The sequence below is a fragment of the Pithys albifrons genome, chromosome 10 (genome assembly GCF_047495875.1).
Source record: "Pithys albifrons albifrons isolate INPA30051 chromosome 10, PitAlb_v1, whole genome shotgun sequence".
Classification (NCBI taxonomy): Eukaryota; Metazoa; Chordata; class Aves; order Passeriformes; family Thamnophilidae; genus Pithys; species Pithys albifrons.
The window spans coordinates 2,246,916-2,254,214 of NC_092467.1; positions in this window are offsets into that span (position 1 = coordinate 2,246,916).

Below are 7,299 nucleotides of genomic sequence, written 5' to 3' on the forward strand. Positions count from 1 at the left end.
TTCTTGTCTTTTACCATTCCTACAACACAATGTTTTAAGAGTCTGGGGACAAGGAAGACGAACCCAACCCTCTGCCTTGATGAGTCCTGTGGATCTGGTCTCCTGAAGCAGCTCTGTGCCAGCAGGGGGAATCTGTTGTGTGTCCTGGAGAGTTTATTTTTCCATATTAAATGGAGAGGATGTTACCTTCTCAAAAGCAGATGTAATATTTTTAACAAATGCTGTCACGAGTTAAAAAAGAATTAAGGAAAAAAAATACAGCTTTTGTATTTATTATTCCCAAGGAGATTGTTCCCTGTGGTGATATTTTTTCCTGCTGTGATGCCATATCTGCATCCCATGGAGCAGTTTGGTCAGGACAGAGGTTTCTGTGTTGTGTTATTTCATTGCTTTGATGTGTTTGACCTGTTGTGGTGTGGCTTGAGGGGGACCTTGAGCCCACAGTCTTTTCTTGTTGGCCATTGTTCACTGAACCTTCTGCAAATCAGATCCCCTCAAAGGGTTCTAACCCCTCAGTGTTCCCCTGTGACTTCTGAAAATCCCCAAATTCCTGGGGAATTCCTTGCCTAAATTGGTTTCCCCCAGTGTTTGCTCTAAGTGGGGCTGGACACTCCACATCAGAGGATTTCCTTCTCTCTCACTGCTGTGCCATACCTGAAAAATATCCCAAAAATCCCAACTTCCTCCTGGTGCCAGCCCTGCCCTGTCTCTGCCTGTGGCTTTCAGGCAGTGGGGAAGGAGGACCCGGCAGGGAGAGCCCCAGGGCTGGTGTGAGCACCTCCAGAGGAGCAGCTTTGCAAGCAGCTGCAAATCCACCTGTTTGCTGAAGGTGAAAGCTCTTTCTGAGCTCTGCACGCTCCTCCTCAGCCCCCTGGTCTTCCATCAGCCTTGGTTTGTGCCCAGCAGCTGCTGAATTCCAGGGCTGAGGCAGCCCAAGTGCTTCTGAGCTTCAGCAGCTTCCCTGGGGAAGGGTGGGCTGAGAGTCCTGTCTGCTGTGCTCAGCTTTATCCTGGTGAGGGTCACAATTCCAGCCAGTTCTGCCTTTCCTAAAGCCCTGCTGCATTTGAGCAGCTGCTTTGGCCATGCAGCTCTTCCCAGGTGTCCTGAGCTCCCTGGAGATGAGGTCTCCCCACTTTCCTCCCAGCTCATCCTCCTGGTGGTTGTTCCAGGGCTGAGTTGCCCCTGGAGCTGTGGGGAATCCTGCAGGTTGGAGACTCCATCCCCTCGGATGTGACTCTGTCCCAGGATTTATTCCAGCTCTCCAGCAGGCAGCCACACTAAGGGAAGTCAAGACTCTGCACATTTCAATTATTTAAAACACTTTAATTAATAAAGAGGCCTGGGGCCTGATCCCACAAACCCTTCCCTCCAAAGTGCTGTTTAAAGCTTTCCTAAGTGGGATTGGGTCTGTTCTTGCAGAAGATGTTTCATTGCACAGATGCTGAACATCTCATGTATAAATTCCCCCACCCAAACCCTGTGTTAGACACATTGTGGTCTTTTTTTCAGTTTGAGTAATACTTTTATTTCATATTTTTCTCACTGATGATGATGGCATTGAAGGCCTGGTGGAAGCTTTTTGAGGGAGGACTTAACTCCCACCTTACCTGTGCTCTCACTCTGACCAGCAGCAAGTGCTTTTGGTCCTCTGTATGAATCACAACCTCCCTGCTGGCCCTTCAGGTGACAATGTTTGTGAGTGCCTGTGTGGTCAGTGCTGTGGGGAGGCCCCAGGGGCAGCAGGAGAGGTCTCTGGAGGTGACCTGCCCCAGGACTGCCCCAGGCTGCTGTGGGCACTGGGCTGGGGGACACAGGCTTCAGTTTGCTCTGACCTTCTGCCCTCAGACTCGTGGTGGGATTGTTGGAGTGGCCTGTGCAGGGGCAGGAGTTGGACTTGGTCCTTGTGGGTCCTTCCCAGCTCAGGATGTTTGTGGTTCTGTGAGACTGGAGCAGAGCTGAGGGGTTGGGGTTGGGGCAGGTGTTTCCTGTTCACACCCAGGCAGCAGATCTGTGGCCATCCCTGTGTTCCAGGTGGGGCTCAGGAGCTTCTGGATGGTTTTCAGCCAACTGAACTTCTTGGTCAGGCAGGAGACTTGCTCTGGAACAACTCTGGGTGTAGAGAAGCAGAGATGAAATCCCAGAAGGAGACCCCTATGATACTGTTTAAATGAATGTGACTTTAATTCTCCACCTTTGTGAAATCCTGGCAAGTTCTGTTAGGAGTCCAAACACACCCAGGGGCTGAGGATGTGTAAGAACATAAGCAGATTAGTGGGGCTTCAAATGCATCTCTCCTTGAGGCCCTTCCCTCCCCCACGTTGCTCTGCTCAGGTTTATTCAGCAGAGTGGGAAAGAGGATGGGAAGAGAAGTCAAACTGTTCCATCTGCTGTGATGTGCTCAGTTTAAATGGGACTTCAAGGTTTCTTCTCAAAGAAATAGCAAGGAAGTGATTTGGGGCCCCAACTTCTCCTGAAGAGGCTGAGTCACTGTTTGATAAGCTCCAAGGCAGATTCTGGGACCTTGGAGAGAATTGTTATGATGAGGTTTTGCACTCGACCTTCTTCTTCCCTTGCTCTACTCTTTGCTTTGTCCAAAGCCCTTTAAGCAGTGCTGGTTTCCCTGCCCAGAGCCTGCCCTGGGCATGAGGAGAGGAACTGGGCAGCTGGAGGAGTTGCCCAAGAGCCTGGTGAGCATCCCCAGCTCCAGCCTTGGGCTGTGGTTTATCTGTGGCAACACATGAGCTTTGCCTTAAAAAGATGATGCCTTTGGTTTTTGCAATTATTGTGAGTTCCACTTCACCTGTGCCCCTCCAAACCCTTCCACCCCTCCCAAACCCTTCTAAACCCTCCCAGACCCTCTCCCAGACCCTCACATCCCCTTCCAAACCCTCCTAAGCCCTCCCACCTCCCTTCTAGACCCTTCCATCCCCTCCCAAATCCTCCCACCCCCTTTCACCCCCCTCCCCAACCCTCTTACCCCCTCCCAGACCCTTCCACACCCTCCCAGCCCCCTCCCAAACCCTCCCAGCCCCCCTCCCAACCCCTTCCACCAACCATTAACAATAATTTCTTCCTCTGCTTTCAGTCAGAAGTTGGAGGTTTTTGAATCAAGCCTCACTGCTGGGACTCAGAAGAGCCAGCTCAGTGTCCTCCCCTGCCACAGCACCTGGGCTCACATCCTGCCCCTGCCTTTGTGCCCAGCAGGACTGGCAGCGTTTGCAGAGCAGCTGAAATGCTCCCCCAGGGACACCTTGGTGCCCACCTGGGCTGGGTGGGCTCTGCCCTGCCCTGTGGGAAGCCATGGCTGGGGGGGAAAGGAGCCAGGGAGCAGCAGCATTCCCTGGATTTGCCTTTTACTGCTGTAAGAACCTCCAGGCTGAGGACTGGCCATGGAGCACAAGTGCTTTAAGCCCCAGGGGTGTGTTTGAACTCTGGAGACGTCACTGTCAGCACATGAAAATGAGGCTGGAGAGAAACGCTCAGTTGTCGGCTGGTTTGAGTTTATCAGGTCTGTAAAAAACAATCATTTCCTGTCACTGCCATTTAGGAATTAGCAATCACTCACCTCCAGTTGGGCTTGGCTGGCAGTCAGAGCTTCAGGACAGGAGAGGCTTCCAGCTGGGGGGGTGTCCACCAAGGGGGGAATTGAACATGAGCTTGTTACAATGAACATGAGCTTGTAACAAAAAGGGGGGATTTCCAGTTGCTGTTGGCACTTCTATCCCACCAACAGCTTTGATGGACGTTGCTGCTGCCCAGGTGAGCCCCTGACACCATGAGGTGTGGTGGGACCCTGGCACAGCTTGGGCAGAGCAGCTGTGGCTGCCCCATCCCTGGCATGTCCAGGGTCAGGTTGGACGGGGCTTGGAGCACCCTGGGCTGGTGGGAGGTGTCCCTGCCCATGGCAGGGTGGGACTGGGTGGGCTTTATGGATCCCTCTCAACCCAAACCATCCCATGTTTCTGTGCCCATGAAAGCAGTGCCCTGCTGGGGGGGTGTCAGGTCTGAGCAGTTCCCCACGTGCCAAAGCAGCTTTTCCCTGTGTGGGGCAGCCCCAGCCCAGGGGAATAACCCCCTTGCCCTCCAGGCTCAGCAGCAGCTTGGTCTGCAGCCAAGTGCAGGGTGTGGGACAGACCATCTTCATGGTCACTGAGGAAGCACAGATTTCTGGAACTTCTACCATGTGGCTTTCTGGAGGATGCTCTGGGGAGAGTGGGACATCAGGAGAACTTGCTGCAGGTGCTGCTGGGAAGCTCTGCTGTGTCAGAGTGAATGCTTCTCTATTTAGTTTCATTCTGTAGGTGTTTGGAGACAAGGAATGCAGGGATTATTTGCTTTCCTGTTGGGAAGGAAACATTCAAGTAAGTCCAACATCAAAAAAAGTCAGGTAAGCACCAGTGAAAATTCCTGTTGTTGTTCCTGTGCTGTTGTGGCAAAGGGAAAGAAGCCTCAGTTCAGGGGAACTGCAAGATGGGAACGTTGGTAGAATTCAAAAACCTCCATGTCTTTGTTTTTTGAAAGAACAGTATTTCTGTCCTTTAACTGAGTTGCACATCTCTGCCCACAACATCCAGGTAAACACCTTGAGCTGAAGATGGCAGAGTTGTCATCATCATCCTCTCCTATCATCTGCTGCTGCTTCATCATCATGAACTTGTGTGGGACAGTGAACCTCATTCCTGAAAACCAAGTGTAACCCCAGCCCCGTGGGCACCTCTGCCTGTGCCCATGGCAGCAAAGGGAGCCCGTGGTTCCTTCCCCCTTGGAATGACTCTCTCCCTCTTGGAATGACTCCCTTCCTCCCCGCTCTGTGCCACCCCACATGGTTTCTATTGCCATCACGAGCCCTGAGCTTTTACTTCAAGCTTTGCCAGCAGCAGCAGCCGCCTCACCCCGAGGCTCTGTGCCCTGGGGGGGCCATGCCAGGCTGGACCCGGCGCTGCCCACCTGGGTCACCCACCCCCATCCCTGCAGACCCTCCCGCTCAGAGCCCCCGAGGTGGGAGCTGAACAGAAAACTCGCACCCCCTGGGTATCTTGATTTTTTTTAACATGCATATTTAAAAAACCTGTGCTTGAGACAAAGAGTTCTGGAGAGCAAGTGCCGCGTGGGCACCGCCATGTTCCCGGGCTGGGCACGCTGCTGGCACGGCTATTTATAGCCCTGGGCTGAGTCAGAGGGAGCTGCATTTGTGTGAGCCCCAGAGAGCTGCTCCTGAAATAGCAGCTCTGCAGCGTTGGCACCAGGACTGGCAGCACTGCCTGGCACTGCCCTGACAATAGTGGAGCCGTGGGCGCCTGGCATAACCCATGGGGCACGGGGTATGGGGCCCTCACCTGCACTGCTGTGCCCCCCGTGCCTGCTCTACCCCCTGTACCTCACCTGCACTGCTGTGCCCCCCCCGTGCCTCAACTGCCCCGCTCTACCCCCTGTACCTCACCTGCACTGCTGTGCCCCCCCCGTGCCTCAACTGCCCCGCTCTACCCCCCCGTGCCTCACCTGCCCCGCTCTACCCCCCCGTGCCTCACCTGCCCCGCTGTGCCCCCCGTGCCTCACCTGCCCCGCTGTGCCCCCCGTGCCTCACCTGCCCTGCTGTGCCCCCCGTGACCTGGGTAAGCTGCCCCTGCTGGGTTGGTCCATGTGTGAGGAGCGCTGGGGAAACTGCGCCTGCTGCAGAGGGAGGAGGAACATCAGCTCTGACCATGAACCACCTGCCAGGAGGGGGGGATGGACATCAGCTCCGACCATGAAGCACAGCTGGGTTGGTTTTTTAAGGATGAAACTGGTTTTCTGGATTGCTTTCCTCTTGCTCTACCCTGCACTGCTGCCCTCAGGTCTGTGCTGGCATGGCAGCTGCTGGAGTGCCCCAGCCATCCTGGGGTGGTGCCCCTGCTCCCCAAAAACCTCCTGTGGGGACCAGCAGGCCCCACACAGGCTTGTTGGCACAACTCTGGCCTCAGTGTCTGGGCCACGGGACCAGCCCTTGAGCTGTGGCATCAGACTGTGCTCTCCCCAGAGGGTTAATGGAGATGAACTGGCCTGTGCTGGGGCTCCATGGCTGGGGTGAACTTTGCCAGGCCAAAGTGCTTTGTGGACCCCATTCCATCTGGGATCACTGACATCACCTCTTCATGGAGCACTTGGGAAGGAAATGGCCCTCCTGCCACCAGCAGCTCTGGGCTGGCCTGAAGGAGGGGGGAGCAGCAGCTGAGGCTGAATTCGAGTCCTGCAGGTGACCTGACTGGAAACTGGAAATGTGGGGGTTGAGGAACAGGCCATGGATACAATGAGTGGCATAAGAAAGGAATAAATAGTTTGACCTGGTACCACCATCCTCCCTTCCCCTTCATTGCCCAGGGAGAATCAGGAGCCTGTTCAGAGTCAGAAATAAATACCTAAAGAGTCCTGATATAAAGAACGGCTGTTAATTTTTGTGTTGTATTTTTGCCCTTCCAGAGGGTTGTTTCCAACAGCACCTGGGAATTCTGGCTCCAGGGATGGGCATGGGAGGAGAAAACCAGACCCCGAGAACTGCAGGAGAGAACATTGATTTGCCCTTTTTTAAATAAAAAGCAATGCAGGTTGCTGAGGGTTTGCTGTAGGATTTCTGAGTTACCCCAGGAGAGAGCCAGGTTTGGGTGTGGGTGTAGGTGTAGGACAGGGAGGCAGGAGGGCCTTGGCTCCCAAATCCTCCATCTCCAAAGGCCTGATGTTCCCACAACAGCAGGTTGAAGTTCAACCCCTCATCAGCAAGGCTGCTGATGGTTTCTACTGAGTATCATCACCACTGCTCAGCACTTGAACCAGGACTTGAATCGAGGGCTCCTGCATCTTAATCCTGATTTGCTTCATCCTAACTTAATTATCCTAATTAATTTTCTTAATCCTAATTCCCACAGAGGAAAAGCTCACAGGATTTGAGGTGCTGGAGAGCTGCTAACAGGGGAAGGATACGGAGTTTGTCGCTCCAGGACACACCCACCAGGCTCAGGAGTGACCTGGGGCTTTTCTTTCCAGTCCTAATGAAAACAGGAGCAGTCAAATGAACTTTTGAGGATGTGTATTTTGGATTTAAAAGTAAAAAAAATTAATGCCCAAGTCATAGAGAAATAGTACAATTAGCTCAGGTTGCTGAGAGCAAATTTGAATTTTAGGCTGAAAAGGTGGTTTTAATTACAGGGCAGCTGCTCCATGCCCTCCTCAGGGCTGCCCCTGAGGCTGGGGGAGTGTTGGGAGACTCCCAAAGGCCTGGCTAAAACCCACAGCAAAGAGCAGAGCAGGAAGGAGCAGCAGTTTAGC